Below are 18,043 nucleotides of genomic sequence, written 5' to 3'. Positions count from 1 at the left end.
GACATGCAGTGGAGTGGACTCAGCAGGCAGCCGGGACACTACATAGAGGCTGTGGCTGGGAAAGAGGTCTGATCGGGCGTTCAGGAGGGACCCTTCCCTGAGAAGTGCCGCGGGACCGAGCGGTGAGACTCCATGGTGCAGTGTGTGCATTGCTTGTTGCTGCCTGTGCTGCCTTACGATGATGGTTACTTTTCTTCTTAGCCTTACTTTCTTTACAGCTGACATTGTAAGCTTAAGTGGAAAAGTAATGCTCACCCTAAGGCAGCACGGTCGGCAACAAGGTATGCACACTGTGCTGCTATGCTGCTAGGACCTTGAAGGCTTGAGCCAATCGGGAGCTGGGGGTGTGACAGGGGCATTCCTGCTGTGAAACCCCTAGCTTCCAGTGGCGTCAAGATACAATAATACCAGAGTATGGTAGTGTTAAGCAGCACCTGAAAGATGCTTCATTTTTAACATTGCACTCACCCCCCAACAATTCTATTCTGATGTGTTACTGGAAAAACTAAACAAGAAATTGCAAAATAGAAGCTGTTATAATAACCCAGGTGCTGATTACAGGTTATGACATATCTCTTAGGGAAGAAATATAGCAGGTTATAATTTGCCGATAATTGTCAGTCCAAGGGGACAAGTAGTCCAGCTCTACAAACAGAACATCACCTGCTGCGGTTTTTGAGCAAGAGCTATGGATCTAGTTTTTGAGACAAATGTAGGAAAAAAATATGGTTATAGGCACAATCCCATTAAACTCAAAGAGGCAAGGGATGTGTTTTTGAGTTCGACTCCACTCCTTTGCAAAGAGAACACACCAATGCTGGCTGGTATCCCCAGCTAAAATACTGAGGAAGGGGCGCAACATCCCCGAAACGCGTCTATATGCTGGATTAATTTTCAGTAAAAACAGAGGAGTCAAACTCAAAAACACGTCTCATGCCTCTTTGAGTTAAGTGGGATTGCGCCTATACCCACATTTTTGTCCTACATTTGTCTCATGTGCTTGCATGTCCCCCTTGGAGGATGAGATGTTTCGTGGACTGGCTGCACTCTCTCAGACTCGGTTTGAATGGATCAATCTTACTCCCATACATAGAATAAGGGAGGAGAAAAACAAAACAAAAAATGTTCAAACTAAAACGTCAGTATATAGATTTGCTCCGCTCCCCCGTTTTTCTTCTCATCTTTCATGGAGCTTGTATTGACATGGGGGAATTCATTAAGACAGGCATTTAATATGTCGGGTTTAGGGCTCGTTCATATCCATGTCAGAGGTTCCGTTTAGAGACCCTGTAGCAGACTTCAGTCAAAATACAAGAGGAAATAAGCACTGCATGCAGTGTTATATCATCCCAAGTAATGCCAGGGGATGTAACAGAATCCAGTCGGACCCCCACTATAGTCAATGTGGTCAGTAGTTTGGGTCTGACCTATACCAGATCTAGCACTTTCGGTTTTACAATGGTATTAATATAGTGGCAGTGTGAAAGAGCCCTTAAAGGGGGTATCTGGTATTTGTAAAGCAAGCAACAAAGCCACAAGTGTGATAAAACATAAAAAGAACCAGTAGTCACTTGTTCTATGCCCTGGGATTCAGGACATAATAAATTTGGCGCCTCTTTGCCTCTTTGTGCGCCAAACATTTTTACCACAAACTATAATAAATCTGTTGGACCACTGATGATTGAACAAAAAAAATCACAAAATGCCACAAGTTTTTGTTCAACTGTGGCTTGTGCCAAAGTTTGTAACTTTTTCATGCCAGAAAATTGGCATACATCTGATAGTAAATTTCCACCCCTTGCTTGGAAAAATTATTGCTTACTGATGTAGTAATGATCTAACTAAATACATGACCATTCGGGCAACGACAAGCTCTCTTGGTCCTTGAAGGGCAGCACAACAATTGTAAGATGGACAATCACGAATTTACATCATGATCTGCCGACTCCAGCCTGTTCTCTAGTCCCTGGCATTCACCTCTTGGCCGTCGCTGTCCTCTAGCATTATGCCGCTCTTCCTAGAACTTGTGCATGTACAAACCTCTCTTAAAAGGCCAGTAAAAGATTTATGCCGACGGCTTTACAATGGACCCTCCCTGACTACTGTGGATGTAAGCCATAAGGTCAATTTGGTCCCTATAGTATGCTAAACTATGTTTTTCCTGTTCTTTTTGGCATTGACTCATTTTGCATATTTGACGCTTTTATCCCACGCCTGTGCGGTCTACCGGTTACGATCGAAAGTCGCCTGCCTCGACCAATGCACTATCTGGCTAAGATTCCTGCCCTCTGTCTTGACATCACAACTTCATATTTGCTGTCCATTTATGCACCTACAGCTAACAGAGATTACCCTGAAGGTAGAGACCAAGGGAATCCCTGTGAGAAAGCCCATAGAGGTGTACACTGGAGGTAGGGTTACTGCCTGCTCACTAAGCCACCAGCCCAGCTGGTAATTTACTCTTGTGGCAGGTGCCGGTATTTATTCTTTACCGTTATGAGAGAAGCTATATTATTATTTTACTCCATCCTGTGCTATTACGTATCCTACTGTGTCTTTACAAGTTTAATTTTTTCTGGAATGCAAGATCTCCTGCTAGCACCCACCAGATATGAACAAACAATTAACTCCCTCTTCACTTTAAGAGTGAGTGGCAGCTGACCCCCCACCCCTCCATCCCCAGGGAGAGGAGGGGGTGAAAGATGAAAGAGTAGACTAGACTTTTCTCATAAAGACATGTATCTAGATGCATGTCCCCCCTACCAAGGGGGACATGCAAAATGGGCATGGGTGGCGGTGTCGTACCCGTCACTCCAGTTCGTCCCACAAGTGCTCGATCAGATGAATGAATAGTTATTACATAATGAGCAGCTTTTTATTTTACCCATGCCCTTCCCAGCATACCGTTCGGCAAACTCAGTATTTGCATATTTGCTGATTTTCTGCCTTAAATTGATTGACAGACACTGGAATCAAGGATTTTAGAGATAGTTAAGATGAGAGAAAAGTTTACTTAAACCAACTAACGGATAATAGGCAGGCAGGGTGTGACCTGGTGGGAAGGAATTCCTACCTAAAAGATTGATGTAACTACTACTGCTAAGGTTTAATGACCAATACTAATTATAGGGTTGTAAGAAGCTATGCATATTTATGAGTAAGGTGTCGCCTAAGTTTGTTCTTTGTTTGAAAACTATAAATACTCATGTCTATTAGAGGAATAAAAGAATTCAGCCGATTACACAAATGCTGTGTGACCTGTGATTCTTCTAGCAGCTCGAACACTTAAAATTAATTCAGAAAGCAAGAATATCTGTAGCACTACAATTTGCACTAACAAAAATGATACCAAACTGGGGCCAGATTTTATTTCTGTCACTTGGGTCCCTACTCTCACAAGACAACTTACTATGAATCCTGCCTGCCAAGCCCTAGACAGTAATGACCCAAGAAGGACAGAACATAGTTTACACCAACACACCTTAAACAGGACTGTTCACACCTAATGTCCAGCCACCTGGACAGACACACAGAACATGACACTGTTCACACCTAGACAACAGCATCCATAACTGCAAACACCAGGGTATTGGGAAACCTATATATATATATATATATATATATATATATATATATATATATATATATATATATATATATATATATATATATATATATATATATATATATATATATATATATATATATATATATATATATATGTGTGTGTGTGTGTGTTCTTTATGTATGTGCATAACACAAGTCAATGATGTATTAAAAATATTTAAATGCTATGGAAGTATGATGCTAAGATGAGATAATTATGCACTTGCCAAACCTGACGTGTGCATTGCAAACAGCATCAAATTAATAAAAAAAATTTACTTAAAGGGTATTACATTTCCAATATGGGTAGATTTATGGTGTGAAAGACCAGCCCAGTCAACTCATTAGGGCAGACATGCTTACAGGGATACAAGCAGACATTGAATATATCCCAAACGGTATTAGGGTTACTAGTCCCTTAATGAACTAGCAGTTAACCACCACTTGTTAAGTTCTTATGGTTACAGATTGTAAATTCTTCCCCCTATTGGCAACAGGTATTTGTGCGGGTACCAGAGGAATTGTGACTCCCTTACTGTCATGGTCCTTCATGCAATCATTGAAATACTGCATTGAGCACAAATTTAAAAAAATTCAGCTGCCAGATTCACTAAGCATGAGACCCTCCCCTTAGCACCCTCACATGACAATCAAAATAGTTCTAAATACAGCTTTATTATATCAGCTGAATTTAGAAAGGGGGAAGATAGGGCCAGCAGGGGAAGTAATGGAAATGAAACTAGGGCTCTTGAAAATGTTGTTTAAACTCCCAAAGCTAATGCAGATTTTGAGTTTTTGTAGAATTGTTCCAGATATCATGAAGATGGAAAAGCAGAACAGGTTATGCAAAGGTAACCAACGTGAAGTGATTGTAGGAAAAAAATACTCCCTTCCTGGAATGTCTGCTCTGGAGGCCAGAATTGATGACACTCGCTGAAGTACGTAGACTGACTGAAGGTAAGACTGTCAATGTCTGCACCAACTCCAGGTACGCTTTTGGAATTGTATTTGATTTTGTACCCTTGTGGTGCAGTGGAAATTTTGTTGGATCATCTGGTAAACAAATTCAGAATGCAGAAGCAGTGTCTTTGTTATACAGGGCTTTAGCTCTTCCCATGCAGGTGGCTATCATCAAAGTCCAGGCTGACACCAAGGATGTAACTCCTGAGGCTCTCGGGAACCGGAGAGCAGATGCAGTAGCCTGACTCCTCTTGACTAAGATTACAGCTGTTAACTTGGTTGCACCTGAAGCGGGTATGGATATATGTTGCATAAATTGCAGGAACAGGCCTCAAAGAGAAAAAAGGAAGAGTGGCAAAAGAAAGCAGCAAATGGAACACTGACAGGGTCTGGAGGAAAGATAAGCTCCTGTGTCTCTTCTGCACCCTCTACTCCATGATGTCACACCAGAGCCATGAGCAAAGCCATCAATTTTCGGAGGTAATGTGTAATATTGTGTCTTTTGCTTGGATTGTTCCAGGGTTCAACACTGCTGTGACCCGGTTTGTACAGGGATGCATGGTTTGCGCCCGTCACAACCCAATTGGTCAAAGTACTTTCTCGCTGCAAGCCAATGCCAGACTATCTGTTTCAGCAACTGCAGATTGACTGCATACAACTACCAAAGGTAGGTGTTTTGGAGCTTGTGTTGGTTTGTGTTGGTTTTCATATACCTCTTCTCATGTTAGTTAGAGGTTTGGCTTGTAAAATAAAATATATAAAAAAGCTAATGTCAAAACTATGGCTAAGAGATTATCACATTAAGCAATTTGTATATATATGGTGTACCATAAGTGAAAGAAAATAACAGAAGTACACATTTTATTAGCCCTCTACTCAGTCAGACAGTGGCTAATTGTAACACTGAGTTGAGCCCATATGAAAGACACGGATTACTTACCAGTAGTCCCATTTCCAGGAGTCATCACGACGGCCCCATTACATATGGAGGTTGCCCTCTGACCCAGGTAGGGACAGGAAGAGTTTAAAAGCACCTCCCTTTCCACCCGTGCTTCAGTGACTTATAAATTATTACGGTGGACATGTTTACTAAACCAAATTTTACCTTTATTCGGTCATATTTACATTTGAAGAACATAAATTATTCTTAAAGGAGAGGGAACTATGGGCCGTCGTGATGACTCCTGGAAATGGGACTACCGGTAAGTAATCCGTGTCTTTCCAGAGCGTCATCCCGACGGCCCCATTACATATGGAGTATACCAAATTATACGTGGCCCTAGGGTGGGACCACTGCCTGAAGGACTTTACGTCCGTAACTCAGGTCTTTGTCCGACTGGACGTTAACCGTGTAATGTCGGGTAAATGTATGTATGCTAGACCAGGTCGCCGCTTTGCAAATCTGCTCGGCAGACGCCTGGCCTTTTTCTGCCCAAGAGGAGGAGAGAGAGCGAGTGGAGTGGGCTCTAATTTTCCCTGGAGGATCGAGACCCCTGGCTTTATATGCCTCTTGGATGGCGGTCTTGATCCACCTCGCGATGGTGCTCTTAGATGCCGTCTTTCCTTTTGCCGGCCCCTGAAATTGGATAAAGAGGTGGTTATTTTTACGGAAAGAACGGGTGGCCTCTAGGTACGCTAGAACAGCTCTCCTAACGTTTAGGCTATGAAATTCTCTCTCTTTCTCGTTGCGGGGATTTTGACAGAAGGAGGGCAGAGTGATCGTCTGCTTCCTATGAAATTTTGACACTACCTTCGGAAGGAAGGCTGGGTCTAGTTTGAAGGTAATCCTGTCGTCTTGTATTACCATGTATGGTTCAATACAATGTAATGCTTGCAATTCCCCTATTCTCCGCGCCGAAGTTATGGCAACTAAAAGGGTAACTTTTAGTGTGAGCAGCCTCAAGGAGAGTTGTGAGAGGGGTTCGAAGGGGGGTTGGCAAAAGCTAGTTAAGACTATATTCAGGTCCCAGGTAGGAAAGGTTTCTTTAACAAAGGGTCGAAGCCGTTCCGCCCCTTTGAGAAACCTACGCACCCAGCGGTGTTCTGCCAAGGGAAAATCTAGGTAGGACCCTAGTGCTGCTGTATGAACTTTAAGGGTTCTAGGACTAAGGCCTTTTTCTAGGCCTGCCTGCAAAAATTCCAGGATTACGGGAATGTCAATTCCTGGGATTTTCCCTGGCTCTATTTTACAGAACTCTGTGAATTTTTTCCATATCCTATCGTAGATAGCTGTCGTGATAGGTTTACGGCTTTTTGTCAGAGTAGTAATTACATTATGGGAGAGTCCCTTCCCACGCAGTATCATGCTTTCAGCATCCATGCTGCTAGCTTCAATTTCTCGACCCCTGGGTATGTTAGTGGGCCCTGGAGGAGAAGATCTTCTACGGCTGGTAGTAGGAATGGACCCCGGATCGCCAAGGCTTTTAGCAGGGGATACCAGGGCCTTTTGTCCCACATAGGGGCAACTAGTATGACTGACGCCCGGCTGGTTTGGATTTTCCTGAGGGTGCGGGGGATCAGTGGGAAGGGAGGAAAGGCGTAGGCTAGGTCCATGTCCCAGCTTTGGGACAGGGCGTCTACCCCGCGTGGATTGTCTCTGGGGTTCAGCGAGTAGAAGTCCTGGCACTTTGAATTTCTCTTCATGGCGAACAGGTCTATCTGCGGTTCTCCCCACTGGCAGATTAGTTGGTCGAAGACTCGCTGATTCAGTCCCCATTCTCCTGGATGAATGCTCTGTCTGCTCAGGAAGTCGGCAGCGACGTTTGTGGACCCTTTTAAGTGGATCGCTGAGAGGGACAGCACGTTGGATTCCGCCCAGCGGAGTATCTCTGTTGCCAGTCGTTGCAGGTGTGGGTGCCGCGTTCCCCCCTGGTGACGAACAAATGACAGAGCTGTCATATTATCGGTTAGAATTTTGACATGCCTTCCTTTTATAAGGGGTTCTGCCGCCTGAAGGGCTTCCCAGATTGCCCTTAGTTCTCTGAAATTGGATGAGCGTTTAGCTACTTGGGGGTCCCAGATTCCCTGTAGATTTTAGTCGGCTACTTGAGCTCCCCATCCCGTTTTGCTGGCATCTGTTGTGATGGGTACAGTAGGTTCTTGTGACCAAGAGGTACCTTTGCTTAGGTTCCTCTGTGAGGTCCACCAGCGCAGGGACTCTTTGACTCGGACGGACAGGCTCACCTTCTTATCCAGGGATGTCTGCCGTTTGTCCCAGTTGGCAAGGATAAATCCTTGTAGTTGCCGGGTATGGGCTTGTGCCCATGGGACTATCTGAATACAAGCTGTCAGAATGCCCAGCACCTTCATTGTTTCTCTAATGGAAACCGTCGTAGCCTGACAGAAGGAGTTTACTCTTAGGATGAGGTCTTCCTTCCTAGATGATGGAAGCCGGGATTCCTGGATGTGGGAGTCTAGTAGTACTCCCAGGTACACCTTTTGTGTACCAGGGTTCAAGTCGGACTTCTGTTTGTTAACTATCCACCCTAAACTGTTTAGGGTGGACAAGACCATGGATAGGTCTATACGCATGGTCTTCTCCGTCCTTGACACCAACAAAAAGTCATCCAGATACGGAAATATGCGGATCTGGTTCCGCCTGAAGTAGGCTACCATCTCTATTACGATTTTCGTGAATACCCGAGGGGCGGTGGAGATTCCGAATGGAAGGGCCGTAAATTGGTAATGTTGGATCTTGTCTCCCTCCCGCAGAGCAAATCTCAGGTACTTGTGATGGGCTGCCGTTATTGGGACATGGTAATATGCATCTTTAAGATCTATGGTGCACATTACACTATCTCGATCTATTAGTGGGACAATGGATCTTACTGTTTCCATCTTGAATTTTTTGTACGAGATAAATTTATTTAGGGCTTTAAGATTAAATATAGTCCTAATGGAACCATTCGTTTTTTTTATTAGAAATAGGGGGGAATAGAATCCCTCACCCCTTTCGTAATCAGGGACTTGTGTAATGACCCCTAGGTCCTTAAGTTCCAGAACGCCTTTTATGAGGTTCCCTTGTTCCTGTAGGGACCCCGGGGAGGTTATAAGGAATCTCCTAGGGGGTAGCGAGTGGAATTCAATTTGGTACCCTGCTTCGATTATTCGGAGTACCCAGGGGTTAGACGTTACCCCTTGCCACTGGCTTAGATAGCCCGCTAATCTACCCCCTGTTTGTTCAGGGGAGGGTTGGACTTCCTTACCCCGACCTCCCTTGGGGTACGACCATCTTCCAGTCTTCCCTTTCCCTTTAACTTCGGGAGGAGGCTGGCGCGTCCTCTTCGGGAAGGATGGTTTCCTGAAAGGTTGTCTGTCGGGCAGGCCTTGTCGCCGACTTTTTCCAGGATTTTGTCCAGGACGGGCCCAAACATATATTCCCCTTGGAAGGGGATGGCGCAGAGCTTATTTTTTGATGTAATGTCTGCGGACCAAGTCTTCAGCCATAGTGCCCTTCTCGCTGAGTTGCTGAGGACTCCGGTTTTTGCCCCGTATCTTACCGTCTCTGCTGATGCGTCAGCCAGGAAGGCGGTAGCCATTTTCAGAAGGGGGAGACAGCTGGCCAACTCCTCTCTGGGGGCCCGATCCTTTATGGAGGCTTCTAGCCTGTTTAGCCAGAGCGCCATGGATCTAGCCACTGAGGTTGAGGCTATGTTAGCCTCGATGGTGAGGGATGTTGCCTCCCAGGCTTTCTTCATTAATCCGTCGATTTTTTTATCCATCGGATCGGATAGCTGGGAGGTGTCCTCGAAGGGCAAGAGGGTCTTCTTGGCCACTTTTGCGATTTGGATGTCCACCTTTGGGGTTTCCCTGTACAGGCGGACGTCCTCGGTAGCAAATGCGAGCCGGTTTCGGATCTCTCTTGGAACCGTTATCCTTTTTTCCGGTTCCTGCCATTCGTCTGTGATCACTTGCTGCAGCGTCTGGTTGACTGGGAACATGATCTTTCTTCTAGATCGGAGGCCGCCAAACATCTCATCCTGAATTGTTCTTGGCGGGTTATCTTCCTCAATTTGCATTGTTTCCCTCACCGCCTTGATGAGGTGCGCAATGTCGCTTGATGAGAAGTAATATTTCTTCTCGTCTTCTATGGGAACTGGTGGGTCCTCTAATTCCCCTTCGGACAGGAGCTCCAGTGATTCACCGGAGATCGAACTCGCCGACTCGGTCTGTCTAGGTCTTTTAGGGACCCGTGACGGACCTGGCTGGGCCTGGGGAAGGGACGCCATGGAAGCCTGCAGCTCTTCCCTTATCATGCAGCGGATATCGGATTTGAATGCTGCTTTCTCCTCTGCGAGAATTTTCCCCGTGCATCTGTGAAGGCAGAGCAATTCACTGTTATAGCAGTGCAAGCGTTGGATTCAGGAACATTACTTGCGGTAATACACTCACTCCTCGCATAGGGGTTTTTTATAGCTCTCCTCGAGCCTTTTGTTGCAGAGGACGCATTTTTTCGATTTTTTCCTCGGGTCCGTTTTCTTTGGACCCTCCTTATCCATCTACCCATGAAAGTGGGGGAGAGGGGAGACAAGAAAGGGAACATATATGCATCCGCTGTACAAGTGACCATTTTGCGCATCTTTTGGCGTATAGCCTACTTACAGTTGGTAGGGTGTCAATCTCTCCCTCACGTGCTGAGCTGTCGCGGGTAGACATACTCACATACACTTGTCTGGCAGTCAGCAGGATCCTCCATGGAGTTTAGCCTGCTTTTATGGGGAGGATTTTCAAATTTGGCGCCATTTCCGGTTTTTCGCCGGTAGCCACGCCCCCTACGTTGTGCGCGTGACGTCACCGCGCCGGATGACGTCACCGCTATGCACCCGAGGTCCAGGGAGGCCGCCGCTGCCGTTCCCCTGCCAGGAGGAACTATCCCATCGCGGCAGCGGCGGCCCGAACACGCGATCCGCGCGAGGGAGACCAGCGCTACTGCGGCGACTGACGGCTCCGTCGGCGGCGCAGGTCGGGGATGCAGGGACTCTTGAGTGTGCGGCCCCGACCTCTACCCCTCCAGGGGGGCCGCACAGCGTGCAGTAAGTTTCCTCGTGCGGTAAGTTTCCTTGCCTCCGTAGCTTCCTATCTCCTGCAGCTCTGGAGCCGCTCCTCTGTCCCACTGTAGGGACAGGAAGACACTGAAGCACGGGTGGAAAGGGAGGTGCTTTTAAACTCTTCCTGTCCCTACCTGGGTCAGAGGGCAACCTCCATATGTAATGGGGCCGTCGGGATGACGCTCTGGAAATTTTGTTTGATAGGGCCCTTGTAAAAGGCCTATACTTTCTCCTGTCTCAGGCTTCATTCACACGAACGCATAAAAAGCGACGTTTTTACGTCTGACTGATATTCACGACCATCTGAGGCATTGGTTTCCAATGCATTCGTTCACATGGGCAAATATACAGTGCGTAAATACTTCGGACCACCAAAAATGGAACATACGCGACCAAAATATGGCCGGCGTGTACACAGTGGCTAAAAAGATACTTCTGGAACTATCTTTTACCCGATATGTGGTGGCAGCTCCCATAGACTTCTGTAGGAGCTGGGGAAAAAAGGGAGGGGAAGGCATTTTAGCAGTGTCAAAAGCTCACAGGTGCCTCTATATAGGCATTGAAAGGCATCCTGAGGATTTTCGCAGAGCGAGGGTTTTCCGGGTGCAACGTATTTTTTCATTAAAAACGTCTCTCCCGGTCATGTGAATGCGTGAGAAAACGCTGGCCGTGATCGCGGGAACGGCCGTTTGTGTAACTTTACGGCGAGACCGAGAGTACACATAAGTGCATACGCTCATGGGTCATTCCGTGTCAGTTCAACCAACGCTCCCGGTCGACCATCTCAGATTTCAATGAAACTTTGCACAAAGATAGACCCTGACCCTAAACCAAGATAGCCAGAATATTAGGCTTCAAAGTGCTTTGGTTCACGAGCTACAGGTCTTAATCTAGGGGGTTGTCATGTGATTACAGCGCGCAACCTGAAAAAAGTGGTGATTTCAATCCATTGCCAAGCCAGTTCCAATGATTCTAGAGCAATGAAGCTTCACACACTAGGAGAACTTTTGGTGCTGAATCCAGCTAAGCTACTCAGACTGCCACTCTTATCATCATTCAGCCACCATTGCATGTCAAAGTAGCTGAAAAATTGTATCGCGCAAAATAAAACTCATATTTTAAGCAGTAATAACTCCTAATCAATGCAATCCAACTCAGCTATGAATTTATCAATGTGTACTCCATAGAAATGTTTCTCATTATTCACATTATGGACCCAAAAGGATGCATAGCGCTTAAGATACAATGAGTCAAAAATGGCAAAAAACACTTTTTTGCTAATTTTTCCCTTTTTCAAAGGCAAAAATCGGAATGTACTCCATTTTTATTTTTTTTCATTTTTGTTCTATTTGGAAGAGAATGTTTTGCTCTACAAGATTCGATGTTTTTCATTTTGTTCCCAGACCTTCTAGATGGGAAAATATCAATGCCTGTGAAGGTCCTATGCACTCGCGGAGGTCAAATAATAAAATAAGTGTAAGTTTTGCATGGATGTATAATTAGTTTAGAAATCATGAGAAGGTAAATTATTTTTGGAATGAGACAACTTTTTGTGCTCAAGATACTTATGTGATCAAAAATTGCATGGCGAGTTCAGGTGAGCCACAAGCTTTGGCATAAGATGGTCAGAATATCATTGAGTGTTCCATAATGATTGTGGTATATTACAGTGATCACTGGGCTTATTTAGCACTCTATCCATATTGGATACTAAGATTATCTAAGGCTAGCATTTGTGTAATAAATAACTAGCTATGTGATCAAAAATTGCATGGCGAGTTCAGGTGAGCCACAAGCTTTGGCTTAAGATGGTCAGAATATCATTGAGTGTTGCATAAGTGTAAGCCCAGTGATCACTGTAATATACCACAATCATTATGCAACACTCAATGATATTCTGACCATCTTAAGCCAAAGCTTGTGGCTCACCTGAACTCGCCATGCAATTTTTGATCACATAGCTAGTTATTTATTACACAAATGCTAGCCTTAGCTAATCTTAGTATCCAATATGGATAGAGTGCTAAATAAGCCCAGTGATCACTGTAATATACCACAATCATTATGCAACACTCAATGATATTCTGACCATCTTAGGCCAAAGCTTGTGGCTCACCTGAACTCGCCATGCAATTTTTGATCACATAAGTTTCTTGAGCACAAAAAGTTGTCTCATTCCAAAAATAATTTACCTTCTCATGATTTCTAAACTAATTATACATCCATGCAAAACTTACACTTATTTTATTATTTGACCTCCGCGAGTGCATAGGACCTTCACAGGCATTGATATTTTCCCATCTAGAAGGTCTGGGAACAAAATGAAAAACATCGAATCTTGTAGAGCAAAACATTCTCTTCCAAATAGAACAAAAATGAAAAAAAATAAAAATGGAGTACATTCTGATTTTTGCCTTTGAAAAAGGGAAAAATTAGCAAAAAAGTGTTTTTTGCCATTTTTGACTCATTGTATCTTAAGAGCTATGCATCCTTTTGGGTCCATAATGTGAATAATGAGAAACATTTCTATGGAGTACACATTGATAAATTCATAGCTGAGTTGGATCGCATTGATTATGAGTTATTACTGCTTAAAATATGAGTTTTATTTTGCGCGATAGAATTTTTCAGCTACTTTGACATGCAATGGTGGCTGAATGATGATAAGAGTGGCAGTCTGAGTAGCTTAGCTGGATTCAGCACCAAAAGTTCTCCTAGTGTGTGAAGTTTCATTGCTCTAGAGTCATTGGAACTGGCTTGGCAATGGATTGAAATCGCCACTTTTTTCAGGTTGCGCTCTGTAATCACATGACAACCCCCTAGATTAAGACCTGTAGCTCGTGAACCAAAGCACTTTGAAGCCTAATACTCTGGCTATCTTAGTTTAGGGTCAGGGTCTATCTTTGTGCAAAGTTTCATTGAAATCTGAGATGGTCGACCGGGAGCGTTGGTTGAACTGACACGGAATGACCCTCATGTGAAATAGCCCTCAGCATGGGGATCCCATTTCCCATGTGAGTGCTTTATATCAGCAGTTAATTGTTACTAATATACATATATTTTCCTTGATTCCAGATCCAGACTCAAAAGGGGAGTTGCAGAGTTTTGCTTTCAGGTGACTGGATTGTCCTCAAAAGACATATCAGGAAAAGTTTGGATCCGAGATTTGATGGTCCATACCAGATCCAGTTGACGACTGGTACTTCAGTCAAATTGGACGGAAATGACATTCGGATACACGCCAGCCACTGCAAGAGAGTTCTCGCTCCTGAACCAGAAAAGACTCTTGTCACTGTTGCTTATTTGCTGCCGTACACACACACAGACTTAATAATGTGTGGAAAGATGATTGGGACAATAAGTTTGTTAAAAATCATGAAGTACTTGTTGTAGCATTTGATGATGCAGAAAACGAAATCATTGTTGAATGTGTACTCGTGCCCCTACAGCGTCCTCCTCTGCGCTCTTTGTGTCCATAATCCTCACTGTTGAGGGGATCAGGTAATGGTCTAATAAAAGTCTTTGTACCATTGTGTTATCACAAAAAACAGCAGAACGAAGCTGTCCCAATAATAGTTGGAACATGGCTCGGGGGCCCCTGGTTGGTTCTTAGTTACTAATGGACTGGGGATCATGATGCCATCTCATTTGGCCAGGAAAATGCCACGATAGACAACTGTCCCTCTTGGACAAGATGTGTGTGTGTAGGGGTTCTAAATGAGACAACTCTGTTTCCGAAACATACCCCCTATCGAGATTGCAATGGGCTATCTAATAAACATTTACAATGTGTGGAACAACTTAACCACTTAGTGACCAAGCCTGTTGTCGCCTTAATGACCAGGCCAAATTTGGAAATCTGACATGTGTCAATTTGACATAGAATAACTCCGTAAAGGTTTTGCATATCTAAGTAATTCTGACATTGTTTTTCACCACATGTTGTACTTCATTTAGGTGGAAAAAATAGACCGACAGAATTTGTGTATATTTATTAAAAGTGCCAAAAATTGGAAAATGTTGAAAGAAATTATCATTTTTTCACATTTTCAACTGCAATATGTCAAATATGTGCCAACATACTGTACAAATTTTTGATGAGATATATATTTCCATCTGTTTACTTTATTCTGGAAGCACATTGGAAAAAAGTTAGTTTGTTTTTTAACTATTTAGGAGAGGTATAGATTTGACGTTAATTAACATTTTGATGAACATTTTGTTTTCCTACACCAAGCCAAGATTGCAAAGGCTCATAGGTGTCAGAATGATAGATACCCCCACAAATGACACCATTTAAAAAAATGCACATCTTAATATATTCACTGAGGAGGGTCATGAGTATTTTGACCTGACAGTTTTTTTCAGAAATTAATGCAATTTAGAGGAGAAAAAATAAAATTTCACATTTTTGCAAATACGTCATTTTAAAGACAGTTTTTTTTTCTATAGTGCACATGAAAATGAGGATTTGCACCTAAAAAGAGATACCCCTGGTTGTCCTGTGTTCAGAAACATACCTATTGTGACCTCAATATTATGTCTCTATGTACAACGAGGCCCGAACTGAAAGGAGGGTGATTTAGGCCCCACTGCACGTTTTTAGAGCCCTTGAGCTCTAAACAATGGAGAACCCCCACAGATGAGCCCATTTTGAAAACTAGACCACTTAACGAAATTATCTAGGGGTGTACTGCATATTTTGACCCCACAGTTTTTGAATGAATCTAAGCAAAGCAGGAGAAAAAAAATAACGATTTTCATTGTTTTGGCAATTGTGTCATTGTGAAAACAGGTTTCTTTGTACAGCACACATAGGAATGATGACTTGCATCCCAAAATGGATTGTTTATCCTGTGTTCTGAAACATAGCCATTGTAGCCCCAATCTACGTATAGGACACTTGGCTATGCCTATAATAGAGGGAACACCCATTGGATTTCAGAGCACAACTGAATAAATTCCAGGCCCAATTGCTCATTTGTGCAGAAATAATTTGACTCCCTAAAAATAATCCTCCCCACCTTCTTTTTGGCATTCCCTAAATCTTAGATAAAAGCAATAATGTAAACTGTGTGGTATGTCTGAAAATAGGGGTCATTACAAAGGCTACTTGAGATGAGCACACAGGGCAATAAAACTGGGTATCCCTCTTCCTCCCATGCTTGCTGCAAACCCAACACTTTTCGGGGGGTATTCTCTGACCTCAGTGACAGGGATTGGATGTAAAAAGTGGCACAATATGAAGCTTCATAAGCTTGCTGAGGTGCGGCGGTCCCAAACAGAAGGCGTTCAACAAGCTGCTCCTGAAACTGCAGGAAGGCGAGCGTTCCCGGGGACTTCTTGTAAATTACTTATTATAGGTAGTGATCTGAATAACGCCGGTCTCACACGGCCGTATGTGGAACCTGCTTGCGGAGGCCCGCAGCAGATCCCAGCTGTGAGCCCGGCTGTGGCCCTGCGTATGGCCTCGTAATGTACTGCTTATAACTGCACTCACACAGGTGGTCATGCGCAGTACACCTTTTTTTGTTTATATTTCCTCCACCGTCGCTTAGCGATGACGCAGGTACCCGCAGCCGGTACACAATGTAGTTGTGTATGGGCTGCGGATATGTCTGCGACCACAGAGCCCAATGGGCTCTATGCTGTGGATATGCACAGTAAAATAGAACCTGCTGCATTCTGTTTTCTGCAAGTGGATTACGCAATTCTGACCCGCTACTGTGAGTGGAATTCTGTAATACAATGCATTTGATTGGTCCGCTTATTACCGCAGATCAAACGCATGCGGAATCTGCAATTTCTATCCAGTCATGTGAGACGGGCCTAAGGTAGATCGCTACTTTTTATCACGTGACTGGGGACTGCTGAACGAGGCCGCCAGTCACTGCTCCAGGCTCTCGGCTATAAAAAGACGTATCAGTGGTCACAAAGTGGATAAGTGGTAAGACGGAAGAAAATCGTGCCAGAGCGTAGGTTGTCCTGCTCTGTAGATGACAGTTGTCTGGCATCTTAGATCATCTTTCATGAAGGGCAAGCTCTGAACACACATTCTTCAAGAGAGCTGCTGATAATTGGCTGAGGCCAAATGGTAAGCCTCATGTAATGTCTAACAGGATGGTTTATTTGCCCATTCATACCACAAATGAGGGATAAGTTAGTGAAAGCTACAAACCATCTAGATGATCAGATTTTTACAGTATTAGGGCTGGTTAATCAAATTAACATAATTTAAGCCTGATTGTTGTTACTAATCAACACACAATAGTGCTAGATTACCTTGCAGCTGCCCAAGAGTGGAATATGCTAGCAGGTTTTGTACTTTGTCACTATTAGGGTGCGGGCAGACGAGCGTAGGCGTATTTACGTTCGCACGAGCGCAACGTATAATCGCCCGAGCGATCGTTTTTCACCGATCACGACCAGAGCTAGAAAGCGTATTTTCGTTTGTTCCTACTTTGCAAACGGTCTTTTCGGCGATCGAATATGCGTTGGCGCGTATTTCGGTCGCATATGTTCCGTTTTTTTTCGAATTGCCGTTTTTACGCGCCGTAAAATCGCCCATGTGAACGAATACATTCGAAACCATTGCCTCAGATGGTCACGTATATACGTTTGGTCGCAAAAACGCGCCGTTTATGCGCTCGTTTGCCCGCACCCTTAGGGCGCCCACCCACTGGCGTTTGCGATTTTCGTGCGTGAAAAACGCAGCGTTTTCCGCACGTTTTTCGCAGCGTTTTTTGCGGCTTTTTCGCGGCATTTTCGCGGCTTTTTCGCGCCTTTTCCGTTAATTTCCATTGACATTCATGGGTGTATTAAGAGAAAAATAAGGACACATATGCAACTGACAGTTCCTATGTTAAAAATTGCAACGGACCGAGAAAAAAAAACGCCAGTGGACAAGAACACATTCAAAACTAATTGCTCTTGAGAAAAAACGCAAAGGAAAAAAAAACGCCAGTGGGTGGGCGCCCTTAGGGTTTATTCAGATGACCATATATCGGCTGGGTTTTCACGCCCAGCCGATATACGGTGTCCCTCTGTGCAGGGAGAGGAGGCTGGAAGAGCCAGGAGCAGTGCGCTGAGCTCCCGCCCTCTCTCCAATTTTTGCAATGGGAGGGGGCGGGGCAGGGGCGGAACTAAGTTCAGGGACTTAGTTCCTCCTCGTCCCGCCCTCTCCTATTGCAAATAGCGGCAGGGGGCGGAGAGGGAATGGGAGCTCAGAGCACTGCTCCTGGCTCTTCCAGCCTCCTCCCCCTGCAGAGAGGGACACTGTATATATGGTCATCTGAATAAGCCCTTAAGGTCCATTTAGACACAACGATTATCGCTCAAACTTCATTTAAGCAGTCAAAAGTGAGCGATGGTTTTGCTTTTAAAGACAACCATTTAAACTTAACGATTATCGTTAGAAAAATGGCCGATAA

The sequence above is a fragment of the Eleutherodactylus coqui genome, chromosome 8 (genome assembly GCF_035609145.1).
Source record: "Eleutherodactylus coqui strain aEleCoq1 chromosome 8, aEleCoq1.hap1, whole genome shotgun sequence".
NCBI classification, from domain to species: domain Eukaryota; kingdom Metazoa; phylum Chordata; class Amphibia; order Anura; family Eleutherodactylidae; genus Eleutherodactylus; species Eleutherodactylus coqui.
The sequence above is the reverse complement of the archived record's forward strand: the minus strand, read 5'-3'. Positions refer to the sequence as shown.